Here is a 12,018-nt window from a genome sequence, read left to right on the forward strand (position 1 = left end):
GTCGCTGGAGGAGGTGGCGGCGAGGGCGGGAGGGGGATGTGGGTCGGGAAGTAGTTCCGGGTGCGCTGCCCCGGATGTTGGCTGCTCCCGCTGCCGCCGCCGCTCTCGGCGCTGCTCGGGGCCTCGGCCGCTCGCACTAGGCACCGTTGGGACTTTTCCCGGGGGGCGGAGACGCACGCAGCGGCCGGGGGCTCGGCCGGGCCGTCCCGGCCTGCGCAGCCTGAGGTAAGTGCCCGCCACCGGGGCGGCCGGGCCTGGGCGGCGGGCGAGGAGGCGGGGCTGGGGCATCTCCCGGGACGGAGGCAGGGGCTGCCCTCCGCGAGACGCCCTCTCTTCTAGTCGCAGCCGCGCTGTGGGGTGGGCGGCGGGCGGGGCAGGGGGCCTGGGCCCGGGCTGGGGCCTGGCGGGCGCTGAGGGCTGGGTCCCTCCCTCCCCCGCGGCGCTTCTCTTCAGCTGCTGCTGCCCCTCAGCCGGGAAGCAGCGGCTCCGCGTTTCCCGCCCCTCCCCCAGGCGAGGCCCCGGGGAACCAGCCGTGGATCCCGGGGGCGCCTAGTCCGAGGGCAGCGACCGTCTCCTTCCATCCATGACCTGTCCCCTGGCTGGGGCTAGCCCCCGGACCCGGCGGTCTGCGGCTTCTTCCCTTCAAGCTTGGGGGCGCTTTTCTGTCGGCGGGGAGGGCTGTACCTCACGCCTCGGGGTGGCCCTTTGGGGTGATGAGGCCTTTGCGAGGGTGCCTGCGTTCCCGCCCATCCTGTGTCTGTGTCCTTTGCTGGGATTAGGGCAAAGGCAGACGTTCCATGCGGACGTGTTGCTGTCCTGTGTGTGTTGCATCCTGCCCACGTGGTAGAGTGTCTCCCGCCCCCCCTCCCCCCCAGCTCCATTTTTGCAGCTGGTGAGGAGGGAGGTTAACGGGATGGTTTTTCCTCTGTGATTTCCTCCGGGTAGCATGGAAGGTGTTAGGGTCAGTTTGCTTTGCCGAGGCCGACTGTTGGTTAGATGAAGAATGAAGAGTTGTACTCTGAAATTGAGGCCAGTAGGGGACATAGCAGGGCTTAGTTTCATTAACATTTTTTCTCCTCTTCCATTAGCTACTCTTATTCTTTTCTCTGTTGGTTAATCATAGAGAATAAGCGCTTGCTACGGATGCATTCAGGTATATAGTTTTCATTTCTCTATTTTACCTTTTGTGTGTCTGGTGAGCAAAGGTTTTACTATTCCGTGTTGGTGCATTCCACGTCTGTGTTGTCCCTAGTTGGATTCCTGAGTGAGTTAGAGCCATTCACTGTAATTCCTGAAGGAGTTAGAGATTGGTGGGCACCTTTTTGGTCTTTTTCTGAGATTTATTTGTGTTTGTTTTCCTCCGTTTTGTTTCCCAGTGAAAAAGCGTGATGTCATAGGAGCGTTATATGCATAGCTCTTTTTCTCACAAGGCAGCACTAGTTTCACCTAGTCACTTATTTTGTAGAAGCTTTTACTTCACTTTTCCTCTTACTCTGTTGAGTAACCCATTGCACTCTCTTTTTTGAAACTGGTTTGAAACATGTTTTGAGTAGTTTTTTTCTTAATGTCCCTTCCAGATTAGGGTTTTCATCTTCTGTTTGGCTCTTTTGAGACCACAGATTGTTCCCGCAGTAACAGTGAGAGAAACCTATTCCCCCTGGTCCCTAGCAAATATTTAAAGAAAAGCAGTAACTCCTCTCTCTTTTTCTGAGTGGCATATATTATATAGATGTGATTAAATGTTTTAGTTTCTTAAATAGGAGGATTTCTCTTTTTGCTTTTGTGTCTCAGAATTGAGGTGAATCTTCTTGGTTTTGTGCTGCTGAGGACAAAGCTGGGAAGTTTCTCATGCTTTCATTAGATTTTTTTTTGGATGAGGCTAGAACTTGTTTATTTTGGCTCTTTTTTGTTCATTAGTTTGGGTAAAATAGAAAATCTTAATGTTTCGAAGTCACTTACTAGATTCCAAAGTGGCCTGAATTCTCACTTTGTTTTTCACATTGTACATTCTTTGAGTATATTTTTGACTTTTTTTCACTTTTATCTGGTACAGTTGGTATATTCCCTTTCGTTCTATGTAGAATGAAAATATTTAAATATAGATTTTAGATTCTGTCTGCTTTCATTATGCTAAGTATGGGTGGGGCAGTGGAAAATAGAGAATGTTGTTCTGATACATACAGAGGCTTTTTTTTTTTTAAGTAAGTCAGCATTTGTGTACTTCTGTAAAGTTCCATGTTATCTATGTGTGAAGTAGTCTGTATGAAGAGACAAATAAGATATGTGGTCTCTTGGAAAGCTTCAACTTATATCAAAAGAACAGAGTTGTTTTTTTCTGTTGGGGAAACATGTACATCATTCAGAATTACCAAACTGCATTGGACTTTTCCTTGGGATAACAGTACAACCAAAGTCAAAAGTGTAAGTGACATTTGAGAAAGATACAAATTTCCAAAGGGGAAGAGATGTATTTCAGGAGAGCGAAAGGGCCTGTGCAAAGTGAGAGAAGTGGCAGTGTACAAATGATATCAAGGAGCTTGACTGTCAGATCATCTGTGTTGGTAAAGAATAATAAATGAGTTTAGGATTGGTGAGGAGGTATTGGTGGAGGATCTTTCAAGGTAGAGGGTTTAGTTTGATACGGTACCACAATGGATTCTAAAGAATGAGAGTAAGATGGTGCATCTTGTTCCTGAGGAAGGTTTTTGTATCAGTTGAGTGTCCTGAGAGTGGAGAGACTGATTAGAATGCTCATGGAGAATTTTAGGAATAAGATGATGAGGGTGGGTTATAAGATAGTAGTTGTAGGAAAAAAATAATAGCTAACGTTTGCTTACTGTGTGGCAGATATAGTTCTAAGCGCCTTACGTGTGTTTACTTCATTAAATCTTCATAATAAGGTATTAAAATCAGAAGGGACTTTGGGCAAGTTACTTAACCTTATGCATGTAATTATTTCCATATACAATGAACAGTTAGATGAAAGGTAGATTTTGCACTGACCAGGAATATAGATGGTGGTAAAACACATCAGTAGATGTATGTTGGGAAGATAGTAGTATAATGAAAAAAGAGCTTTGAGGTTTGGAATTTTGGGTCCTGTAATGGGCTGATAGCATTCTGAGAAGAACTGGAAGGTGCATCAGTTTCACAGAAGCCAAGGAAGATTTTCTACAAGGGGGGTGTTTGACAGTTTCAAATGCAGAGTAGAAGTTCAGAAACAGTGGCTACAATGAAAAGACAATTGAATGAAACCAGAGGAGATAATTTGTAACTTTAGAGAGAAATTTGAAAGGAAGGGTAAGAATAGATGCCAGATTTGTTTTTCACAGGATTTGTAGAGACATTAGGATCTGGTATGGTAATTCTTAGTATTTCCTTTAAAAAAGAAACAAACTTATGTTCCAAAGCCAGTGATTTTATACTTTAATGCTTCTCTCCTTAAACTTTTATTACTCTTAAAAAAAAACCAGCTTTCTTGAAATATAATTCACATACCATTTCATTCACACATTTAAAGTATACAAGTCAGTGGTTTTTAGTGTATTCACAGAGTTGTACAACCATCACCACAGACATCTTTAGGATAGCATTTCAAAAAGAAGCCTTGTACCCATCGGCAGTCACTCCCCATACCCCCACCTCCAGGCAGCCACTAATGTACCTAACATCTTGTAGAGATGTTGATAATTCCAAATGCCTGTTGTGGGCATTTCATACAGCATAAGGTCTTTTATGTCTGACTTCTTTCACTTAGCATATGTTTCAAGGCTCATCCACGTAGCATGTATCAGTATTTCATTCCTTTTTATTGCCAAATATTATTCCACTCTATGGATATACTATGTTGATATCCATTGCTTTAGTTGATGGGCATTTGAGTTTCTTATTCTTTTATTATTATTATTATTATTTTAGATGGAGTTTCTCTCTGTTGCTCAGACTGGAGCGTAATGGCGCCATCTTGGCTCACTGCAATCTCTGCCTCTCAGGTTCAAGCGATTCTCCTACCTCACCCTCCCCAGTAGCTGGGATTATAGGCATGCACCACCATCCCTGGCTAATTTCTGCATTTTTAGTAGAGACGAGGTTTCACCATGTTGGCCAGGCCGGTTTTGAACTCCTGACCTCAAGTGGTCTGCCTGCCTCGGCCTCCCAAAGTGCTGGGACTACAGGTGTGAGCCACTGCGCCTGGCCAAGTTGGTTAATTCTTTTAAACTCCTCCCCATTTTCATTGAATCTTCGCCCTGCCAACCCCTCACATGGCCGCCTTTTAGATTATAACCTCTGCCATGCATTTTGCTAGGCATTGGGGATATAAAGATGAGTAAGACACGGCCCTTGAACATTCATATAGTGTTTTATTGGTTTATATACATTTTCTCGTTTGATCTCAACAACCCTGTGATAAAGTCAGAACATCTTAAGATGAGCAATTTGAAGTTTAGGTGACCTGCTTAGGGTTGTACACCTAAGTAATTGGTGGAGCAAGTGGGTCTTCTTAGTTCATATCTGTGCTGTTTCCACTACTCTATGCTGCTGTTTTAACTTAAAGCATTCTCATGTAATCTCCTGGAGACTTAGAGGGACTGGAAAATGTATTTACTCAAAGAATCACTTTTTTTTTTTTTTTTTTTTTGAGACAAGGTCTCACTCTTGCCCAGGCTGGAGGGAATGGCGTGATCATGGCTTGTTGTAGCCTCAACCTCCTGGGCCCCAGTGATCCTCACACCTCAGCCCCCCCAAGTAGCTGGGACTACAGATGCACGCCACCATGCTCAGTTAATTTTTGTATTTTTTGTAGAGAAGTGGTTTCGCTATGTTGCCCAGGCTGGTCGCGAACTCCTGGACTCAAGTGATCCACTAACCCTGGCCTCCCAAAATGCTAGGATTACAGGCGTGAGCCACTGTACTCAGCCCACTGATTTTCTTCCGGACTTAAAATGAAGATTTTTTTTCCCTGGATTCTGCCACTTGTTTGTTCTGCGTTTTAGACAAATCATTTCATATTTCTTTTCTTTCAGAACTTCATGGAGTTCATGTGATGATAATGATAATAATAGCTAACATTTTTTGAGGCCTTACTATAGGCCTAAAAGTGTTCTAAGTACTCTACATTCATTATCCATATCTTAAAACCCTTAATATTTTATAAATTTTATGAATATATTTTATAAATATATTGTAGATTTTATAAATTTATTTTAGTTGTAAATTTTATAAAGATGGTAGTTTTACAGGTGAGGAAATGGGCAGAGAGGTTAAGTAATTTGACTAAGGGAACATAGCTTGAAATGGAAAGAGCCAGGATTTGAACTCTTGCAGTCTTATTTTCAGAACTCCGTGGCTGTTAATCACTACACTGTTCTATTTACTGTGTTATGAATTAATAGAGGATAATATTTCAAGTAAGGGCATGACCAGAATATGAAGGTTTGATTTTGAATGTAGTTGGGGAAACAGTTAAATAGCAATTTTAAGTTGACATCACATCCACTTTTCTGTTAAAAGTGGACTTAACACTACAGCGTACAAAGATACATGTTGTTTAGACATTTTTTTGTTTGACCCTGCGTAAAGCTTCTCAGCTCAGAAATTACATTATTTTCACTGATCTTCACTGTTGGCTTTGTTAGTCACATAGCTTTCCACATTGCCACTATTCAGAAACCTTGGCTCGAGACAGCTAAAGTTCACTTTTACCTCTCTGCTCAGCCTTCCTTTAACTGTGAATTTTTGTTTTCCATTTTGAACAGTTAGCCTTTCAGTCCTGGAGGGAGTTACTCTTTACCTCTTCCACTCCAAAACCCAGAAAACAGTGGCATTTTATAACAACTGTCACAAAATTTGACCATCTTAATTGGTGTAACGTGATTTTAGTGCACAAATAAGAACCAAAGCATAGTGTTTTGGTTAAAGAGATTGACTTACTCTGAAATTGGAAAAGGCATCTGCTATACAGGATTTTTGATTTAATAGAATTTGTTATAACCAGATCAGCAGAGCATTATTACTGTGGGCCATCTGTTGGGATATGGAAATAGCTTTGTTATATGGAACCAGATGTTGTTTTTATATTTATAACAATGATATTCTGCATATTTTAAGTAATCTTTTGTAGTTAGGTACCTTTGGCTGCCATTCTATTTGACATGTATATCAACTGATAACCTGAGAATGTGATGTCTTTCAAAATGGCTGTTATTCTTCTGTGGGATCAGGACAAAACAGATGAAACAAAAAGGAAACGAGACTCATACAGTGTCAAACTTTAGTACTATAACAAGATAAAATATAGGAAAGGTGACCTGGCGCGGTGACTCATGCCGGTAAACCTAGCACCTTGGGAGGCCGAGGCAGGCGGATCACTTGAGGTCAGGAGTTTGAGACCAGCCTGGTCCACATAGTGAAACCCTTTCTCTACTAAAAATACAAAAATCAGCTGGGCATGGTTGTGGGTGCCTGTAATCCCAGCTATTTGGGAGGCTGAGGCAGGAGAATCGCTTGAACCTGGGAGGCTGAGGTTGCAGCGAGCTGACATCCTGCCACTGCACTCCAGTCTGGGCAAGGGAGTGAGACATTGTCTCAAAATAAAATAATAATTAAAAAAAAGGATAAGTATGAATATGTGATATGAGATAATTAGGACCATATTAAATAAGAGCTTTGACTTTGAGACTATTAATAAAGGCCTAGTTTCTAATAATTACTAAGCCACTTGGTTGCTCTAAGAATTTTTACCATGAATCTAAAGCGATTTGATTTTGATGTAATTGGACCTACATTAATACCACACTGTCTGACTTGTTTCCCATCATCAATTGATGAAATAGTCTGTAACAAGACTCATATTTGTAGAGTGGGACTCAAACTTAGGGTGCAATAGAGGAACTGTTTTTAGAACATAGGCTTAGAGAACTCTGTTCTGAATTGAATGCTAACAATTTGAAGATGACTGGGTCTTTGGGTGGGAATTTTTATTTTTTTGAGACAGGGTCTTGCTTTGTCACCCAGGCTGGAGTATAGTGGCTCCATGAGAGCTCATTGCAACCTCCAATTGCTGGGCTCAAGTAATCTCCTGCCTTTAGCTCCCCAAGTGGCTGGGACTAGAGGTGCATACCACCACACCTGGCTAATTTATTTTTTATCTTTAATTCAGACAAGATCTGACTGTACTGGCTCCCTAGGCTGGTCTTGAACTCTTGGCCTCTTCCTCCCTTCTTGGCCTCCCAAAGTGCTAGGATTTACAGGCGTGAGCCACCAGGCCCGTCCTGGGTGGGATTTTTTAGAGAGTCTATCCAGAAACTACATGATGTCTGTTTTTCATGGTCTTCAAATCAATGTAGAGAGTCTATAGATTCCATAGAGTTGGCCAGCTATTCTAGGATGAGCCTGTGTCAAGGAGACTATACCCAGTAAACTGACTTTCAGTCAGTTTTCACCTGCAGTATAAAACAAAAAGTTCTAATGGAATTCTCCTACCTAGAGTCCTCCTCAGTGGTATAGTGGTTACTAAGGAAATAAGATTGATCTTCTGATTGATTGGTGGAGTATGGTGCCCGTGTGACCTTATTAAAAACCTTGTAAATTGGAATCATCTTTTTTTTTAAGATTGGGGCCTGACCTTTGACACCATCAATAGCCCTTGTTTCTAATTAGTACTATTGTGTTGAAACAGATTTGTGAGAGGAATGGATAATAAAGGAAAGACTGCTAGAACTCACTAACTGTTGCAAATTTTGTTTGCTTACAGAGAGAGGGGATTGCAATATGATGGAAGTAGGTTATAATAAAGATTCTAGATTTTGGCTAGTGGGTACATGGGTGCTTATTAAATTATTAAAGTTAACTTTAAAAAGTTTCTGTGGCTTGGCCATCAAATTTTGGGTAATTACAGGCACAATGGTCAAACATGCAGCAATCAGGGTCAGGTTGACCTTTCTGAATGAAGATGGAGCAGACTGTCATGGCAGGAGGTGAATGATACATGATGTCTCTTTCTGCTAGGGTAGTTGAGTCTGTGAGTCTATGATACTTTGTCTACCCTGTGTACAGAACTGTTGATGGTATTGTCCCACTTTGTATACGTGGGTAGCCATCAACATCAAAAATGGCACCTTTGTATATCAGAGGAAGTTGTGTTTTATATTATTATAGGGGATGTGTATTTTCAAAAGATTTCCACCTTACATTTGAATAATATTTTTTCAAAAGTGCTTGATCTGTTGGATTTTGGAGCCTTATAAAACAGCCTTGTGATATGTGTTAATAGTGATATTCCTATTGACAAATGGAGAAAATGAGATAGAAGCTAAGACTTAGTGCCACTCAATTATTTAGTAGTGGAGCAGACACTGGAACTCAGACCCTGCATTCTCCTTGTTTCGTACTCTTAGTATAAAACTGACAAAGTTTTGGTGAGGAACTTACTCTGGATTTTTGAGGTAAAAATGGAAGGTTATAGACCACAAAGGACCTGGCCTACTTGGAGCAGAACATTTGATAATATCAGACTTAGGGTACATAAAACCAATGGGAGCAGTTTCTTGTTAAATTTAGGTCTATTTCTAGTCATTGGAAGCATTTTTACTTGAATCTGCATTCTTTATCTTTGTAGAATTCAGGAGTTAAGGGAAACTTTAAATAGCAGATTCGTCTTGTTTTATGTAAGTACACATCTGTAAAATTTAGACATTGAGAAAGTATCCCTGGAACATGATTCTACTAAGGATGCCTAGGTTACTGCAACAGTGGGAGATGTGTTGTCTGTTGCCTGGTGGTTAGGAAGAGTAACGGTATATAAAGAAGTTATATCTGCATAGAAAAAAAGACTGGGAGAGAATGCATCGTAATGGGTAATTTAAATTTTCTTCTTTGAACCTGTATATATTTTCTAAGCTCTCTGCAGTGACCATATATCATTTTTGTACTCAAGGAAAACCTATACAGTTTGATTTTTATGGTTCAAGTGAGAATTTGAAAAAATGTGGATCTTCGGACTTTTTTTTTTTGAGATGGAGTCTCACTCTGTCTCCCAGGCTGGAGTGCAGTGGCGTGATTTCTGCTCATTGCAACCTCAACCTCGTGGATTCAAGCGATTCTCCTGCCTCAGCCTCCCAAGTAGCTGGGATTACAGGCGCCCGCCATCACGCCTGGCTAATTTTTGTATTTTTAGTCAGACGAGGTTTCACCATGTTGGCCAGGCTCGTCTGGAACTCCAGACCTCATGTGATCCGCCTCGCCAAGTGCTGGGATTACAGGTGTAAGCCACAGTGCCCGGCCTGATTTTAGGACTTTTGAAGAGCAGTTTAAACACTTGATGCTATGAAATTGTTTTGCTTTCTACGCAGTTTGTTAACAAATCAGTTTGATAAGTTATTGATTATCTTATGGATCAAGTTGTGAGTGTATTAAGTGGTTTGGGTTTTTCTTTGCATTCTAATTTGGTTATTTAGCTCTGCTAATCAAGAAATTAATTTTAGTCCCCTAGAGGCAAACAAGACCTTAAGTTTACTTACAGTAGTTATTTATCAATAAATGACCTAGAAATAGCACTCCAATTTAAATCCTGAAAACTAACTTAAGGATCCACTTATATGCTTCCATTCCTTGGCAGATTTCTAATAAAAAAACAAATGGTTAGAGCTTCTTTAAGGTACTGTTTTTCATCCATGTACATTGGACTCATTCATGTCTCTTACTCATTCGCTTGCTCATTTGTTCACTCTTTTGCTGTGTTCTGGGCGCAGTACTAAATACTGGGGACACGACTAAGGCAGGGTCCCTGCCAGCAAAGACTACAGCTTTTAGTTTGGGAGAAAAATCATAGATGTCCTTGGCATCTGAAAGTATCCTGTGATTTCTGTGATTTCTTCTGTTTTCTACTTTTTGACTAGAAAGGCAGAATGAGTAGCTAGTTCAAAGAACTTAATGGATTTAGGGATGTGAATAGATGGCTTTAAGGGAAGCTGATGGCTTCATAGTTATTTCTCTGATTGCAAAATATTGAAAATCTAAGAAATTTCGTCATCTAAGGAGCATTTGTTACTCAGGTAGATGACCTGGGCATTCAGATTTATATCAGGTTTGCTTTGGGAACGTAAGCAAACAACATTGTATTGATTCTTCCAGGATGGAGACAGTATCTTTTTGTCTCTTATCCTCTATTCTTAACACTGTACGTGACACGTAATAGGCATTATTATATAGCCATTATACAGTCGTGTGCCACATAATGATGTTTTGGTCAACTGTGGGGCACATATATGTATATACAGTGGTGGTCCCTTAAGTTTATAATGGAGCCGAAAAATTTCTATTGCCTAGTGACCTCAAAGCCATCACAATCTTGTAGTGTAATTAAAAAAATAAATTTAGTGTAGTCTATGTGTACAGTGTTTATAAAGTCTACAGTAGTGTACAGTAATGTCCCAGGCCTTCACAGTCACTCATCACTCACTCACTCTGAGCAATTGCCAGTCCTGCAGGCTCCATTCATTATAAGTATCCTATACAGGCATACCATCTTTTATACAGTATTTTTACTGTACCTTTTCTGTGTTTAGATACACAAATGCTTTTGTATTCCAGTTGCCTACGATATTCAGTGCAGTAACATGCCATTCAAGCTTGTAGCCTAGGAGCAATAGGCTGTATCATGTAGCCTAGGTGTGTAGTAGGCTCTACCATCCAGGTTTGTGGGAGTACACTCTGATGTTTGTACAGCGATGAAATCGCCTAACAACAGATTTCTTAGAAAGTATCCCTGTTGTTAAGCGGTGCATCACTGTAGTAATAAAAGATGTTGCATGTTTAAACTTAATTTTAAGAATTTTAATATTACTACAGATAGTTTTGTCTAATACAGTGATAGATATATACACACTATATATACTATATATACACTGTATGTACACTATATACTATATATACACACTATATATAATATATAATATATAATGCACTATATATTATATGTTTTTATATATGTATATAGTGGTTCCTAGAATTTTAAGAGTTAATCATTCAGATCAGTGAAATAGATTGCTAAAACACTTGATATATAGTCATTCGGCTACTTTTAGAACACCTTTGGTCACTCATAGCTGTAAGGTAACCTGTTTGTTGTTAGTTGTAATTGAGGCAGAATTTGCATCTAATGTCATCTCTCTTTCTTAGTTCTTCCTGTGGAACAGTAGAGACCTAGTCTGCCTTCTTTCACAAGATTATTCAATTATTTGAAGGTGATTGTTCAGCATATATCTCTTGAGTACCTGTGCATGCAAGACACTGTCCTAGATATTGTGAGAGATCCAAAGGTAATTAAGAGGCATAGTCTGTTAGCAAGAAATGGGTACAGATACTAAGAGCTATGGGTTTACTGAGAAGAGGGAGTGTTTTTGCTTATGATGATGAAAAAAGCTTCGTGGATGAGATAGTGTTTGGATTAAGATTAAACGTGGAGCATTCAAGGCTGAGAGCATAGTCAAAGACTTAGAAATGAGGAAGCACAATGCGAGTTAGAGGAATAGAGACCCAGCTTGGTTGTTCCCCAGACTATCCTTCAGGATATTAAAACTGTTCATTGTTGTATCCCCAGCACCTGGAGGAGTGGTTGGCTAATAATTGGTGCTTAATAAATATTTGTTAAATGAATGAATGGTCATATTTGAGAAATACTGATCATCATTTTCATGGACGTTAAAGCATTTTAGGATATTGAACACTCTAAGTCATTTAGAGGAAAGAAAGTGTTTATCTCAGTCTTCTGTAATTATGGAGTGTGCATTAACAACTCTTGAAATCCTCTGGAAAATATTACACACTGGTCTGTATGGTAGAGGTGAGGTGGAAGGCTAGAAAGGTGGAAGGCTAGAAACACCCAGTTTCTTCAGTCATTATATACTTGCACACCCAGTTTCTTCAGTCATTATACACTTGACATTTGGTTTCTGATCCCTCACTAGTTTGATATCCCTCCTTCCAAGGATTCTGTCCTGTAAGTGTTCTTAAAATGTG

The 12,018-nt window shown here is 40.5% G+C and overlaps 1 protein-coding gene across 3 annotated transcripts in view; it reads left to right on the forward strand.

Moving 5' to 3' along the window:
- The first annotated feature begins 12 nt into the window (after positions 1 to 12).
- The window catches only part of FOXJ3 (forkhead box J3), a 153,759-nt gene continuing 141,753 nt past the window's right edge, over positions 13 to 12,018 (forward strand). The window contains exon 1 of one of the 3 annotated variants that reach the window (XM_023221311.2): positions 13 to 225. The gene's annotated coding sequence lies outside the window, so the exon portion shown is untranslated. The remainder of the gene's footprint in view (positions 226 to 12,018) is intronic. The other 2 variants (XM_023221313.2, XM_023221315.2) reach the window with 2 other exon arrangements.

Source organism: Piliocolobus tephrosceles, chromosome 1 (assembly GCF_002776525.5).
Source record: "Piliocolobus tephrosceles isolate RC106 chromosome 1, ASM277652v3, whole genome shotgun sequence".
Lineage (NCBI taxonomy): Eukaryota > Metazoa > Chordata > Mammalia > Primates > Cercopithecidae > Piliocolobus > Piliocolobus tephrosceles.